The sequence below is a fragment of the Phyllobates terribilis genome, unplaced genomic scaffold, assembly GCF_046119375.1.
Source record: "Phyllobates terribilis strain yellow unplaced genomic scaffold, ASM4611937v1 Scaffold_5__5_contigs__length_657084704, whole genome shotgun sequence".
NCBI classification, from domain to species: Eukaryota; Metazoa; Chordata; class Amphibia; order Anura; family Dendrobatidae; genus Phyllobates; species Phyllobates terribilis.
In genome coordinates this window covers 599,153,773-599,170,544 of record NW_027362765.1, presented here as the reverse complement: position 1 = coordinate 599,170,544, position 16,772 = coordinate 599,153,773, and the positions used below count along the sequence as shown (strand labels likewise).

The 16,772-nt window shown below is 39.8% G+C and overlaps 1 protein-coding gene across 6 annotated transcripts in view; it reads left to right on the top strand.

The window, feature by feature from the left end:
• The window catches only part of ZMIZ1 (zinc finger MIZ-type containing 1), a 479,207-nt gene that overhangs the window by 143,848 nt on the left and 318,587 nt on the right, over window positions 1–16,772 (top strand). For all 6 annotated transcript variants that reach the window (XM_073686020.1, XM_073686021.1, XM_073686023.1 and 3 more), the window contains exon 2: window positions 9,721–9,822. The gene's annotated coding sequence lies outside the window, so the exon portion shown is untranslated. The remainder of the gene's footprint in view (window positions 1–9,720; window positions 9,823–16,772) is intronic.

The window sequence follows — 16,772 nt, the reverse complement described above, 5'->3', positions numbered from 1 at the left end:
CACATGAAATTCAGTCAGGAAAAATCCTGATCATGTGCACAGAACTTGCAAAATGTCATATGAGGGTATGTGCCCACGATGCAGAAATGAAGCAGAAAATTTCTGCAGCGTTTCTGCATGTTCTTGGCAGTCAAAAACGCTTGCGGATTTTACAAATGTTTTTGCAGCGTTTTTACATGCGGATTTGACTTGCATTTTTCAAATGCATTGGGACCTCAAATCCGCATGCAGAAACGCACAAATAATGGACATGCTGCGGATTTTTCCGCTGCGGAAAATTCTGCAGCATGGGCAATGAACATGCAGATTTTCATTGGGGATCATGGGGCACGGATTACCAAGCGTTTTGCAAGCGTTTACGCTGCGGAAATTCCGCATCAAAAACGCTTGAAAAACGCATAGTGGGCACACAGCCTAAAACCATGAGATAAAATTTGCAGTTCGTTTTTGGCCTATTTCTGCAAGGAATAAATGCACCAAAAATGCACTGTGTGCACATAGTTTTATGGAATATCTTTGTGTGGCTGCACATCTACTTCCACTACTGGCTTTTACAGCTGAAAGGGAAATGAATAGCAAGATGGAGGATTGAATGTTTCGCCATACAGAAACAACTTCTGGTGGGATTAACCCTTTGATTTTGCATTGGTGAATACGTTACTCTTTATTTTCAGCAATAGAGCAGAATGTAAACAGTTTTTGTTTTGTTTTTACAATTGAGGCAGAATGGGATATTTGCTATTACAGCATTTGCCAGGAAAGTGTATCATTTTTTTCCCTCCCACCCATGGCATAGAAATTAGATTTATGCCTGCAGTGGCCCATTGTTGTTTATTTATTTTTAATACTTTCCCCGGCATGCAACATAATAGCTGAGCTGCATGGTGGAAGTAGAGCAGGCATTAATGATTGATAAAAGCTGAAAGCTGTTAAAAAAAAATCCTGTTTAATGCCGATGAATAATTTAATGCACTCTGTATGTTTTTAAGAAATGATGTCCCTTTCCACCCTCTTGTCTTTAGAGGCAAAAGCTTCAGAGCAAAGACAACGTCATATGAAATGTTACTTGGAGTCACGTGCTGGTATCATGACATGGAGTTATATATATCCTGATTAGAGCATGGCTTAAAATTCATTAGAAGTAAACTTTTGACATCTCTTGGCTGCCCCGCTCTAGTTTTTGTAGATTGTTTTGAATGGTATTATGTTATAGCAGCAGTGTTTTTTGTCAAAAAGTGAATTTTTATGCTTTCCATACTGGACATAAAGCTGATTTTTCCTTCTTATATTCTTTTTTTCCAATGATTACATAGATTTCTTTTTTGTATGTTTTTGTCCTGTGTTGGGTGCATTCTTCTACTTTCACAACAATTTTGTTATTGTCCTACAGCATCTAAAGATGCCTATGTTAGATGGCTGCCGAACACTCATTCAGGCAACAGCTATGTCTTCCCACATCCCTATAAAAACATAAATGCTTGCTTTCAGTGGGGAGAAGGTAATATGCTGCTGCCAGACACCTCTTTGGTTGCTGTTTGCCTCTCAGGATAGCTAAACGATCAGCATTTTAATTCAGACTGCTTGACCCTTATCTGCCCACCAGATAATAATTTGGTACCCGAAAAAAGTTGGGGGTTTGGCTCGTTAATCTAATTTGTATGGGGCTTTAACGTCACGTTAAAGCCCCATACAATAATAAAGCGTTTGGACAACATTGGTCCTGACACAGATCACGCTGTTGCCCAAGTGTAAAACACTCTCATGTCAACTGAGTATTTGGCTGCCCAACATGGGTTGATCTAGCAGTCCAGCCTACAGTGAACCTGTGGGTGGTAGTTTTATTGTTCTCGCCACTGCATTGTAGAGCTTTTGTTCCTTTTGGTTGATAGTAAACTGTTCTTCTTGAATTAGGTATGAATTCTATTTTTTCTAGTTTCCCGTTTTCTGCTCCACCATATTGGTTGTCAGCCAGTATTGATTGGCGCCCACCCCACTGGAGTTAACAGATGTCAGGAGTGATAGATTACGGGTCGTTCCTTTTAATTTCACTGCTCCCAGATCACAGCTTTGAGCCTAATTCTTTTCAGTGTCATGGTCACTCTTCTGTCACCCTCCTTTTCCTTTAACTCTTGTGCTGCCAGTGATGCATGACACCAGTTAGACTGAAATAAAAGTGAAGGCCACAGCTGTTGTTTTATTTTTTTCAAGCATTGTTAATTCAAAGAGAACAAGTGGTCGCCCGAGTTTGGGCAAAATAAGTTTTAGTTCACAATCCTTAGCACTCACCGAGAAGACATTCACATATTGTACTGGGCGTATGGTGTGTGTGCCCAGAGTGACGCTCATATATTTCTACAGTGAATACATTACTGAATTAATGGGCACAGCTTACCATTTTTTCATCTATAATGGAAGAGGGCACTGCATATGTTATCATGAGTTCGCATTAAATGGTTTCTAGCAATGAGCAAACGTGCTCACCTCTGCTCGATACTCGATCGAGCATCGTGGTGCTCGGGTACGCTCGTTACTCCTATCAAGTATCACTGGTGCTCGAGCGCCATGCTAGAGTGCCCGCCTCTCACATTTTGCGGTTGTTAGACAGCCAATAAACATGCGGGGATTGCCTGCTAGACATGGTAATGCCGCAGCCATGGCTATTAGCAGTACTGTGATTGGCCGTCTGCATCGCATCATCAGGTCTTATATAAAACACTCTCCTCTGGAAGTAGTTCAGGGAGCGTTGATCTAGGAGGGAGAACGTAGATTAGACAGGCATATAGACAGTGTTTAATTACTATTGCAGTGCATAAAGTAGTAAAATGTTAATATTACATTCACTGGTGACTATCGGTGTGTGTAGTTTTATTTCCCCCTCTACTATGTCATCTACTGTAGTCATGGGCGACAGGGAAATGCGGTGAGAGATGGCCCAGCTATTAAGGGGTGGAGGAGGCTTTTTTTTTTTCCTCTTTTTAATTTTGGCTTATATAAAAGTCATTATACAGGAAAGAATGTTTCTTAACACTTATTCCCATAAAATCCATTTTGTCATGGGTTTTGTATATTTTATTGTCAGTCTTCCGTAAAAGTGGAGTAATAACCTGACAACATTGTCCCCAGCAGCGACCTGGGAGTCAGAGATGCATCCAGGCGTCTTCCGCATGCTGTTCCCATTCCATTTGAGCGCTGTTTCCATCCATTTTCCTGCCCTCCTCTTAGGGTCTTCCGGAAAAATGCTTGAGTTTCCCATCAACTTCGTCCAACTTGCTCGATTCGAGTAACAAGCAGTATTTTAGTGCTTGATCATCACTAATGGTTTCCACTCTTAAGTATGTTTTAGGCCAGGTTCAGATGAGCATATGAAAAATTGTTCATTTTTCAGTCAGAAAAAAACAAAGAATTTTTAGCCATAATTACATCTGTATTCTATCCATTTTCATCAACAATTTAAAAAATGTGTTTCCTATATTAATTGCAATATGTCCATAAAGCGAATGTAATATACAGTGGCTTGCGAAAGTATTCACCCCTTCCTGGCATTTTTCATGTTTTCTACCTCACAACCTGGAATTTCACCGTTTTGTTTTGAGGGTTTGCACCAGTTCATGTAAATGACATGCCTACAACTGTGAACATTTGTTCTTCTTTTTATTGTGAAGCAAATAAATAGAATAAAATAGCTGAAAACTTCAGTGTGCATAACTATTCGCCCCTCCAAAATCAGTACTTTGTAGAGCCTCCTTTTGCGGCAATTACAGCTGCAAGTTGCTTTGGATGAGTCTCTATGAGCTTTCCACATCTTGCCACTTGGATTTTTGCTCATTCCTCAAGGCTAAACTGCTCCAGCTCCTTCAAATTAGATGGTTTCCTCTGGTGAACAGCAATCTTTAGGTCTGACCACAAATTCTCAATTGGATTAAGGTCTGGGCTTTGACTAGGCCACTCCTAAACATTAAAACACATTTCCCCTTAAAGGGAATCTGTCACCACTTTGGAGATATCAGACCTGTACTATGGCCATACAGGGTATAGAAAAGTAAATCTATACATACCTGTATGGCCCATAGTTGAGGTTTGATTGCAGAGAAATCTGGTTTTACAAAGTCTGTTTTCCAGAGGCTTGACGCCCTGTGACAGACCCTGTGACGTGCACTATCCTCCCTGACTACCCAGGCATGCGCAAAGCGCCGCTCACATAGAGCGCGCTCTGCTTCCTCCCGGACCCGTCTCTCCGTGCACTGCGCCGCAGGTTTCTATTGCGCAGGCGCCGGGAAGTGACAGTGACTTGAGTGTTGCTTTAGGGTCATTGTTTTGGGTCATTGTCTTGTTGGAAGGTGAACCTCCATCCAGTCTCAAATCACTGACAGACTGAAAACAGGGTTTGCTCAAGAATATCCCTGTATTTCGCATCATCCATCTTCCCCTCGACTCGGATCATTTTCTCTGTCCCTACTGCCAAAAAACATCCCCACAGCATGATGCTGCCACCACCATGTTTCACTGTGGGTATGGTGTTCTTGGAGTGATAACCAGTGTTGGTTTGGCACCAGACATAACGTTTACTTTGTTGGCCAAAAAGTTAAATTTTGGTCTCATCTGACCACAGCATCTTCCTGCATACATTTGGGAAGTCTCCCATATGTCTTTTGGCAAACTAAAAATGAGCCTTACAGTTTTTGTGTGGAAGTAAAGGCTTTTTTGTGCCAATTCTTCCATAAAGGCCACCTTTATGCAGTGTACGGCTTATTGTGGTTGTATGGAGAGATACTCCAGTCTCTGCTTGGGAACTCTGCAGCTCCTTCAGGGTTACCCTTGGTGTCTGTGCTGCCTCTCTGATAAATGTCCTCCTTGCCCGGGCTGAGAGTTTTGGTGGGTGGTTTGTTGTGGTACCATGATCTTTCTATTTGATGAGAATGGATTTGATGATGCTCCGGGAGTCATCAGAGATTGGGATATTTTTTTTTTTATACCCAACCCTGACTTGTACTTCTCAACAACTTAGTCCTTGACTTGTATGGAAGTGTCCTTGGTCTTCATGGTGTTGTTTGGTTAGTGGTGCCTCTTAATGGTGTTGAAGCCTCTGTGACCTTTCAGAAAAGGTGTGTATATGACAGACCATGTAACACTTAGGCTGTGTGCCCACGATGCGTTTTTGCCGTTTCCGCAGCGGCAAAAACGCTTAAAAAACGCTGCGGGTTATCATTGCGGAAAAAAACGCAGCACTACCAATTATTTTGCGGAAGTACTGGGTTTTCACGACCATTGACTTGCATTGAAATGCATGGATTACGCATCACTGCATCTGTACATGCGGAATCCAAGCGTTTCAATGTGCGGATGGTACCCGGGTGTGGAGGAAAGGAGACTCTCCTCCGGACCCAGGTACCATAGAACCTGTGAAAAAAAGAAGAAAATAAAAAATAAATATGATACTTACCTTCTGACAGCCCCCGCTGCGCTTGTCCTCCCTTGCCGGCACATCGCGGTGGACTGAAGGACCTGCGCTGATGTCATAGTCATGTGACGGCAGGTCCTTCAGTGTAGTGTACCGCGAGCTGCCGGCAAGGGAGGACGGAGCGAAGCAAGACTCCGAGGGCCATCGGAAGGTAAGTATAGATTTATTTTTTTATTTTTAAACATTCTTTAAGGTCACAGTATATAAATCCATACCGGTTGCATTTATATAGTGTGACCAAGTTGTCAAGCACTTTCCAAGTGATGCTAAAATTGCTTGGAAAGCGCTTGTCAACCCGCATGCGGAAATGCAAATGAAGAACGCTTCACTTCCGCATGTCCCTGGCAGGAAAAACGCATGTACAATCCGCATGTACAATCCGCATGTACAATCCACATGTACAATCCGCATGCGTTTTTTCTGCCAGGGAGATGCAGAAACGCTCAGCAAAAATCTTGAGCATCTCTGCATCATGGACCCATAGCCTTAGATTGCACACAGGTGGACTTCCTTTCACTAAGCATGTGACCTATAAAGGTAGTTGCTTGCACTAGAAGTTTTTAGCGGCTTCATCGCAAAAGGGGTGAATACATATGCACATAACAATTTTTTGGTATTTGATCCCATAAATTTAATTTATGCTTTTATTTTTCTCACTTCACTTTACAATCTTAGACTACTTAGTGCAGATACAAATGAGATTACAAAAATATTTAAACACAGGTTGTAATGTCACAAAATAGGTGTAAAGCCAAGTGAATACTTTTGCAAGCCACTGTAGGTGACCCGTATAAGATCTGTTTTTATTTGTGCTTCCACAGACTTGAATGGGTGTGTCATATTCTAAAAACATAGAAGAGACTAATGCATGCTGCAATTATTATTATTATTATTTTTAATATGAACACTTGGTTTGTGTAAAAAGGAAAAAAAGTGCTTTCCATGTGATACCAGATTTTAACGTGAACCGCACATATACGTAAAATATGTTCATGTGAGCATGGACTTAATTACATGTATTAGCATATATATGATTCTTCAGGTGAAAAATTGTGTGAGTAATTAATGTGAGTATCAATCACAGTCTCATATCGGCCTCCAGCGTTCTTTTTCTTGTTAAGAAACACAATCTAAGCAATCTCCTATCTTGCTTTTTTTGTTACTATATATCATGAGGATTAACACTTCTATTTCAATATCACAAGTGGAGTGCTCTCTCCAGATATTTATGTATCAGTCAGCTTTTTGTGTTATACTGTTGCTCTATGTTCTACAGTTATCAAGAATAATCATACTTCTGATTTCAGCAGTTGAAATTATTTAAAGGACAGATAGACTTTTATTTTATTCTTATTTTCTTATGACCCACCTCCAACCCACAAATAATAAATGACTTGGACATTACTTTGGTATTTACACCTAAGATCAGTCACTTACGGTCTAATGTTGTATTCCTAAAAAAGTAGCTATGTGCAATGTTGTACTGGCAAATATCAGGTCATTTTTTTCTGTTTATTTAGTGCTTATGGCTTTTGAAAATAAATAAATATAAATAAATAAATATATATATATATATATATATATATATATATATATATATATATATAGCTAAAAAATACCATATTTATTTCCACAGTAAGTGGATGAGATTGAGATATGGAAAAATGTCTTTCTTGCCGAGATCTCTGAGTCCTGACAGCTGCAGAGACTAGCTGACTATTGCACCACGGGACCAAAAGGGGACAGCCCTGTGTTTCTTGGCACTCTTATGTAGCCAAGAGCTGCTTAGCACTGGTATTAACATGACCTTCCTGTTATAGCCAAGGCCTTGCCTAGGTAGGGACACAGAGAGCACAGAGAGTGTGCTGACTTGACAAACACGTGTCAACCACTTTGCTTTATGATATTTACTTTACTGCAATTAAAGCACATTCCTTTTTGGCTTTCACTTCAATCCATAGGGAGAGAATAGAAATTGGCAGCAAGCAATGATGTCAGGACAATGTTACCTCCTATTTTTGTGTTCAGTCTTTGTATTGGTTTCATGTAACTAACGTGACTCACGTTTAACAGTATTTTGATATGTCGCTTTAACTTTCTAACAGTATCGTAGAAACAGTATAAACTGTGTAACCTCCAGTCTGCACGAGGTCCTTTCATGCCATTCTCTGTCCAATTCTGTTCTTCCAGAGCTCACAGTCTCATGATATGCTGTAATAATCTCCCAAAATAGATGAGGGCATGGCCGACTACAAATGGCATTGTCATATTTGTGGGTGTAGCGTGGCATGGAAATAGACTGGCTTTCGGCTAAACATTTGATATGACAAAGATATTTTGTCCATTATTGAGCTAAGCTTCCTATTAACAGGAAAATAGTGCCCAGGCTCAGGACATTGCTAATGTCTCTAGAAATAGGCTCTACAAATAGAATGTGGGGACAAAAACTCCTAATGACTTCTGAATCACCATGTTTGCCACCAGTAAAATAACAACTATATTCACCTCTGGTGCAGGTGCCGTTACAGCAGTGTCGGCACTGGCTGTCCTGGGGATCGTGTGACATCATGTCACACGATCACTGCGGCCAAGCAATACTGGCTTCACTATACCCTCCTTTGGACAAATAAAGACATCCAGAGGAAGTGAGAGAGCAGCTGCAGCTCTGACTTCCTCCATATGTCAATTACATCTGTAGGAGAGAAGACTGAAGCCAGCGCTGATTGACAGCAGAGATTGCATGACATAGCAATATCTCACAATCCCAGGGAGAGCCAGTGCCAACACCGCTGGATTGGTGCTGGCTGCGGAGGTGAGTATAGGTTTTATTATTTTACTGGGGGGAAATATAGGGATTCAGAAAGGGACACCCCCTTTGATTCTATCAAAATACTATGATAAATGGGTAAAAGAAATTGAAATGCAAGAATTGCTGTTTTCCAATCACAGATCCCACTCCCCTCCCCCAAAAAAAAGTTGTAAAAAAAAATTGTCTAACATACCAAAAACAAAAAATCACGCCCTCCTACAAGTCCATCAACTGAATAATAAAGTTACAGATCTCAAAATTATTTTTTTTCAGTGCATTATATGGTAAAGTAAATGGTCTCATTCAAAACTACAACTCTTCCTGTGAAAAACAGCTTTTGTCAAAAGTGGAGGAAAAATGAAAGACTGAAAACTAGCCCCGTCCTGAAGCAATTGAAGGGGAACTCCAGTCTATTCATTACATTTAGCATTAAAGGGGTGGTCTCAAGTAAAAAAATAAGCAAGTTTGCAATTGACTTGCTTCTTCTATCTACTTTCTTTCTCCTGCTGTGAGAGCTATTATGTTACATCAGGGGCAGGGAACATTCAGACATTCTTCATGCTTCATGTGCGAGTTCTATCGGTGATTTTTCATTGATAAACTGCAGTGGTTCTGAGCTCTATATGGCTGTTCATATATTTGAATTTGTTTAGTCCTGTCCATTTTTGACCTTGGTCACACATCAAGCTCTACAATGAACATCTATTGGGTCTGTGTAAAACTCGGACAGTACTCTGTTCACATCCTAGTTTCTTTCTGACTTTTATGTTTGTTGTTACAAGTTTGAGAAATTTCCAACTCAAAAAAAATAACCTGATGAAATTCTGATGGTAAAAATTGACACTGACTAAATATGGATGAAAATCTTTGTTCTTTTGTATACAACAAAAATCACTGACATCTGGATTAGCCCTTGTTGTCTAAGCGATTAGGTAAATTGTCTATTTTGGGCAAACATTGAGTTGATTAGTTAACCATTTATTAGGGAGGCTATGGCTGACCTTGGACTGCATTGCTGGCACTATATTCAGGGTTTACAGGTGACATGATTTGGCAAGTTTGTTTTATCAATTTCATAGACCTGTTGTGTGTTTATTGCCATTTCATACTGGGCCAAGGATGCAATGCAAACTCTGAACAATAATTTTAATTTTTCATGGACTTACCATAAATCATTGGTGAACTGGTGCATTCAAGACATGGCAGAAGTTTCTATGCGTATGCAGTGTCGTATTATTATTGTGTATACCACGATATCCGAGCACGCTCGCTCATCACTAATTACCTATGTTTGTAAACAAATTGTTTTTTTTTTGTTACCCAAATGGGTTTGTCACAAACGTAATTTTGATGTACATGTGAACATAGTTTAACATGGCCAGATACTGAATAAAATAACATTTTTGATTTTTTGTTTTTATGACTTATTAAAAAAATTTCCATTCTATTTTAGGACATACAGTGTGTTTCTGCGTTGTGTTGCAAGGTTCCGGAAGTCGCCAATGTAGAACTGGACAAATATAGTTTTTAATGAATTCCTTGATGCCCAAACCTGGTAAGCAAGATGATGGTGGAGTTTGTGCATTTCTCAATACTGTGTTTCAGCTTGCACAATTTAAGTGATAGACTGCTGTTTTCTTAGATGTGACTCTAGCTGCATTGTCTGGGTGATATGGATCACTTGCAGAGAACAGTATAGACTGTTATGATAGAGGACGCATTTTGCTTTTGCTGCTTACATGAAAAAGTGAATGTTATTTATGATGCATACTGAGAATACAGTATATGTTTTGGAGGATTTAAAGGGGTTGTCTAGTCCAGAATGATAAGTCTGCAGTCACTCTGTGTTACTGCAAACTTGTGAATCCTCGCCGCTCATGCACTGTGCTCTGTGCTCTACCAGCACATGCACTTGATTGCCTTTCCCAGCGCAGACAACGGCAAATCCTCGCAGTATAAAGTGCGTGCGCTGGGAAGATTCACAAGTTTGCAGTAACACAGAGTGACTGCAGACGTGTCATTCTAGACCGGACAACCCCTTTACCACATGATTTGTTGAAGGAAGTTTATAATTGTTACTTTACCTGGCGGGGTTCCTAACTATCTTTGAGTTGCTGCCCAAGTTTGTTAGAAGCTAGTGGCAGAAACTGCATGATTTACCTTTTCGTATCCATGTACAACACATCCCCTGAACTGACAAATCTATTCAATTATATTCTCTTGAAAGACTATACAGGAAGGATTTCTGTCCCTTTCTGTTTGAGAATACATTGGCAACTATATAATTTTGCCTTGCTTTGTATGCATTTCATTCTGTGTCACCTTACCATACCTGCATTTGTGCCCTATTATTAGCTCTGAAAGGGTGTAATCTTCCAGACAGCTTCTTTTCCTCGAAAGAATCTGAACTCCCAGATGCCAGTAGCTTTTGAGGAGGAAGTGTTTTGTTATATTGCCGGTCCTTAGAGAGGGGAGACCTGACTTAGGAGTGTAGGATTTGTTTTTGTTTCTTTCTGTGCTTTTTACGTAAATTGTTAATGATCAGGTCTGTAGTACTTTATTATTATGTTCTTTTCAAAAAGAAGTACAAAGTTAATTTTTCCAATTGCAATCATATTCTATTTATTTCAGGAATTGAAAGGGTTGTCTTATTTTAAAAATGTGGTTGAGCCGCAACACTAGACTGTCACCAATGGGGGCACTATTTTTGGGGTAATAAAACAAACATATAAAAAAAAATGAAATAAAAATGGGAGAAAATTCCCTTAATATGAACCCATTTGTTATTGTTTCTTATAGAGCGCAATCATATTCCACAGCACATTACAGACATTATCGGCTCTGTCCCCACTGGCACTGAAAATCTAAATTCCCTATCAGTCTTTGGAGTGTGGGAGGAAACCGGAGTCCCCAGAGGAAACCCGCGCAAACACAGGGAGAACATACAAACTCCTTACAGATGTTGTCCTTAGTGGGATTTGAACGCACGGCCCCAGGGCTGCAGGGCTGCAGTGCTAACCACTGAACCACCTGCTGCCCTGTATATTGTACAGTGTTAACCACTGAGCCACTGTGCTTGTAGAATAAGCTTAAACAATTTATAATCAACTAACTCACTTATGGCTCTGTTCACATGTCTGCTTGGATAATCTGTGTTTGTTGTGTTTTAGGAATAAAGAAACAGAATAAGTTATCTGTTTCATTAGTTATGCAAGCGGAAGCAGTCGGTCCCCATTGATTACTATGAGGTTCTTTTTGTTTACATTATTTTTTAGAACTTTATAACGGAAGTTATAGTTCTTTTATACAATGATAATTATTAACCGCTTCATGACCTGGTGAGTTTCTGTTTTTCTCCCCATCTTTCAAGAGCCATACTTTTTTAAATTTTTTGGTCCATATAACTTTATAAGGGCTTGTTTTTTGCGGGACGAGTTTTACTTTTGAATGACACAGTTGTATCATGTGATGCACTGGAAAGCTGGAAAAAAAATTCCAAATGCGTTGAAATTGCAAAAAAGTGCAAGTCAACAATTTTTTTATTTTATTTACCAGGTTCACTATATGGTAAAACTGACCTGCCAAGATGATTCTCTAGATCAGTACGAGTACACAGATACCAAATATGTATAGTTTTTTTTTGATGTGGTGAATTTTTTGGGGGGAAATTAGTAAAAAAATAAATAAAAATAATTGTTTTTGTTGCCATTTCCCGTGACCTGTAACATTTTAAATTTTCAGGATATGGGGCTGTGTGAGAGCTTAACTGTCCTGAACTGACGTTTTTACTGATACCATTTTGGGGTAGATGCGATTTTGATCGCCTTATATTATATGAACGTGTGGAATGATGCCCCCCACCTACCGGCGCGTGTTAATTGCCACTGTTATAGATTGACAGCAGCATTTAACAGGTTAACAGCCTCCAACATCGGATGTTACAGGCAGATGATGGCTGACTAAATCAGCCATCATCTGCCAGAAAAGATGTGTGCTCAGCTTGTGAGCCCGCACCAAAGTCAGGGTTACGACATATGACGTAAATGTATGTCATACGTCATCAACGGGTTAAGGCCAGTCTGCTTCTATTTGCATAAATGATGCAATGGAGCATTTATTCCATTTATTTATTCTTAAAGGGAATCTGTCAGTTTAATCAATTCTCCAAAGTGATCTATATGGGCATGTAGGTCATAGAAAGCAGAATAAAATGATACCTTGATATCTTCACTCCGATGTCTTATTCTAGAGAAATCCACATTATTTAATATGTAAATGAGCTGTTGAAAACGTGTATTTCTCTGGAATAAGAGATCAGATCACAGATATCAAGGTATCATTTTAGTCAGCTTTTTCTGACCTACTGTACATGCCGTTATAGACGGCTTAGGAGGGTTAATCCTACTGACAGATTCTCTTTAAAATGGAACACACAAATATAGTGTCTAAACAGACACATGAACACAAATGAGTTGATCATAATAATTTGTTCAAGACCATTTATATCCTATTTCTGGCAAACAGAGCAGCTGAATGGACATGTGAACCGAGGCTAAGATATGGTCAATCTCTATAATTTGCCTCCAAATAAGGGCAGAGATATAAGACAGCTAATATTATTTTTCCCCTTTTGGTTTAGCATTTGTACATTTGCCTGATGAAGTCTTGTATGTTTACCTTGAGACACTGGTGGCTATGCAGGGGTTAAGCAACGTTAGTGCTGTGTAATGCTGATTTATAAATAATATTATTGAGATGTATGACATTGGAAGAGAATATCATCATGCAGAACCTAACTTTAGATGTGGCGTAACATTCCTCTCATAAGAATGTAAATGAAGTCATGTCACTTAGGGACAGTGTGACTGCAGTAGATGTTGGGAACATGTTGAAATGAGAAGTTATTATACCATGGTTTTGTGGTAGTTGGTTGGTCTTGTAGTAATATGTCCTAGAGCCTGATGCGTGAGTAGTTTTAAGCTCCTTTGCTATATTCTTTTTGTATTTTAACCCAATCATTTAATATTCTGGACAAACTATTATAGGTTTTTACAGTTCGTAAAGGGGCTGGTTACTTAATTTAAAGGGAACCAGTCACCTTCGAAATGGCTATTTACTTGCAAAAATAGGGTTAATTGTATTTTACTCCCTTATATAAATAGCGACACAATGCTACCTGGCCACCTTACTGAAAGTGCAGCTGCCGGAAGAAACTCATGGGAGCGTGCACGGTGCGGCTACAGTATCCACTCACAACACCGCTCACTATACTGTGAGCCAGGGGCTCCTGGGACGAAATAAGTTCATTTTCTCTTGATAGCTGCAGTTTCTGTAAGGCGACCGGGCAGCACTGCAACGTTACTTACCTGCAGATAACCACTATATCTGCAGGTAAATAGTGTTTTCTGAGGTGACTGGTTCCCTTTAACCCCATTCTAACATTGGATGTGCCGGTACATCCTATTTTGCAGTGCGTTCCCGCAGTTGGATCTACTGGTACGTTTTGGCGATTGTGTGGGCACAGTAGCTGTGCCCAAACAATTGCTGCAGGGGGGTTGTCTTAACTGATAGCCGAGCCCCTGCTGTAACCCTCTAAATGCCGCAATCAATAGCGATTGAAGCATTTAGAAGGAGGAAGTGGGCTCCCTCTCTCACCCCACCGGTAAACCCGCTACGCGATTACTGGGACCCGATGGTAGTCAGAGGCCAAATAATGACCTCTACTAGCTACAGTTGCTTGCTAGACCCAGCCAGAAGCATGGTCTAGCAGACTTTCTGCCTGTGCAAACTGACAGGTCTAATTCATTAGACCAGTGATCAGATAAATAAAAGTTAAAGTCCCATAGATGACTGACTGACATATAAGCCCCTAAAAGTCACTTCAAATGTGAAGTGGTCCCTAATAAAAATAGGTTTTGTAAATTTGGTTTGAAAAATGAAAAATTGCCGCTAAACTTTTTAACCCGTGTACATTTCTAACAAAAAAAAGATTAAAAAATGATGCTGACATAAAGTAGATGTGTGGTACAACCATCTGTTTTAAGGGGATTAAAATTAATCTAAGTTTGAAAAGTTTATTGAGCGAGGCTGTACAAGTCTAGTCGGAATGTGTTCGGAAGTATAAAAAATCAGATACTTGCGGATACATGAACACCCACTCTCGGCCTCAACACCAAAGAATCATGACAGCATGCTGTGTGCGCACTTGTAAGGATTCAGAAGTCTGCCATCACATAGTGACGGCAGACTTGTATCACAAGACCAGACATCTCTTTTAAGGCTTTTTCCTACCCGGTCACCGTCATACACATGAGAGGGCAGTGCTGTAATGCCATGTGCAGCAGCAGCAGTACCCAGTTACAGATTTTGCATCTAGGCCTAGGAGAGAATAGGTAAAGGTAGCCATCCTTATCATGTTAGTAATGTTCTTTCTGAAGTTGGTGGTAATCTTAACTCTACGGTTGACCCATGTGATGTCAGTTTATCATTCACGTTAGGAACACATGCAGTTAGACATACTGGACAAGATATATCTTTCTGTCTTTATGGGCCAAATCATCTGAGAACTTCAGCTTCTTGACATCTTTATTATCCTAGTCAGGAGATTAACACCAGCAGTGTTTGTACAGTCAACCTTCCAGCTCCTTTTTCCACCTCTGCTTCTGTATCTACCGTAATCATTGGTTGGCTTTCTATTCATCCCCATGATACAGTGTATGCAGACACATTTCGACATGCTTTTTATAGATCAGATTAGGAATCTGAATTGAATCAAGTAATGGTTTGAAAATCCCTCGTAATTACCAGAATACTGGATTTACTCATCCTCTTGTTTTGGCAGCAAACATGTTAAAATGCCTGTCTTGTTCTTGCCCTATTTGTTTATCCACCCTAAAAAAAATCATGGTGCAGGAGCCCAGGGGTGCAGCTTCAGTCACTGGCTGTCTGCGACTGGCAAGGGTTGTGACAGCGTGTTCTTTCCTCAGGAAAATAATTCTGTCATAAGAACATTCCCCTAACGGGAACATTCTGTTTTTCTGCTGCTCTCTGTGTGTGCGTGTTTGTGTTCAGAACTCATGGCATATGCTTTGTAAGAAAGCGAGACGTTCAGAGATTACTGATAGCAATTATAAATGCAATAACTGTGTGCGGCTGCGCACAAACATATTAGGATCTGTCTTATATAACAGGTTTATATCCAGTGATCATACTAGTGAGCTAACATTGGATTCCACAATGTATTACTTAGGATATGTGTGATGTAACAGCTTGTTTTGGCAGCGTTCGTTGGATTAATATCTTTGAAATCTTTGACACTCTAAAGCTAGCTATGCTTTGTCAATTTTTCAGCCTCATTGTGTTCTTTTGGAGGTTGAGGGAGATGAGAATTGATAGTAGAAATGTCTGGCAGGCCATATTGAGTTACAGAATAGGGCGCCTGGATGTGGTGTCCCTCAAAATTGTGGCGTAATGAGAGATTGTGGTTGAGATCTAATAAGATTGCTTTATTGTTTTCATTATTATCTCACACCTATGTGTGCCTTTGTTCTTTGGTTTCATTTTTCAGGGCTTCCATGATGCCACGTAGTCAGATAGCATAGTCAATGTTTTGCTGACCACCAGTTTCTGTGAAATTGAAGCCCTTATATACATAAAGTGGCATGTAAAAGTTTGGGCACTCCTGATCAAAATTACTGTTATTGTGTGAACAGTTAAGCAAGTTGAAGATATAATTATTTCTAAAACGCCTAAAGTTAAAGATGACACATTCCTTGTATTTTAGGCAAAAATATATATATATTTTCATCTTTTACATTTTAAAAATTACAATAAGGGAAATGGGCCGATGGATAAGTTTGGGCACCATGCATGGTTAATAGCTAGTAGATTTTTGTAGCCAGCCAAGAGTCTTTCAATTCTTGTTTAAGGAATTCTCATCCATTCCTCCTTGGAAATTTCTTCCAGTTCTGTGAGATTCCTGAGTTGTCTTGCATGCACTGCTATTTTGAGGTCTAAAATTTTCAATAATGTTCAGATCAGGGGACTGAGGGCCATTGTAAAACCTTCAGCTTGCGCCTTTTGAGGTAGTCTATTGTGGATTTTGATGTGTGTTTAGGATCATTATCCGTTTGTAGAAGCCATCCTCTTTTCAACTTCAGATTTTTTACAGATGGTGTTCTGTTTGCATCAAGAATTTGTAGAAATTTCATTGAATCCATCCTTCCCTCTACCTGTGAAATGTTCCCCATGCCACTGGCTGCAACACAACCCGAAAGCATTTTTCATCTACCCATGCTTAATGGTTGGCGAGATGTTCTTTTCTTAAAATTCTATGCCCTTTTTTCTCCATACGTACCTTTGATCATTGTGGCCAAAGAGTTCTATGTTAACCTCATCGGTCCACAGGACTTGTTTCCAAGATGCATCAGGTTGTTTAGATGTTCTTTTGCATATGTCTTCTGATGCTGAATTTTATCATGAGGACTTAGGAGAGGTTTTTTTCTG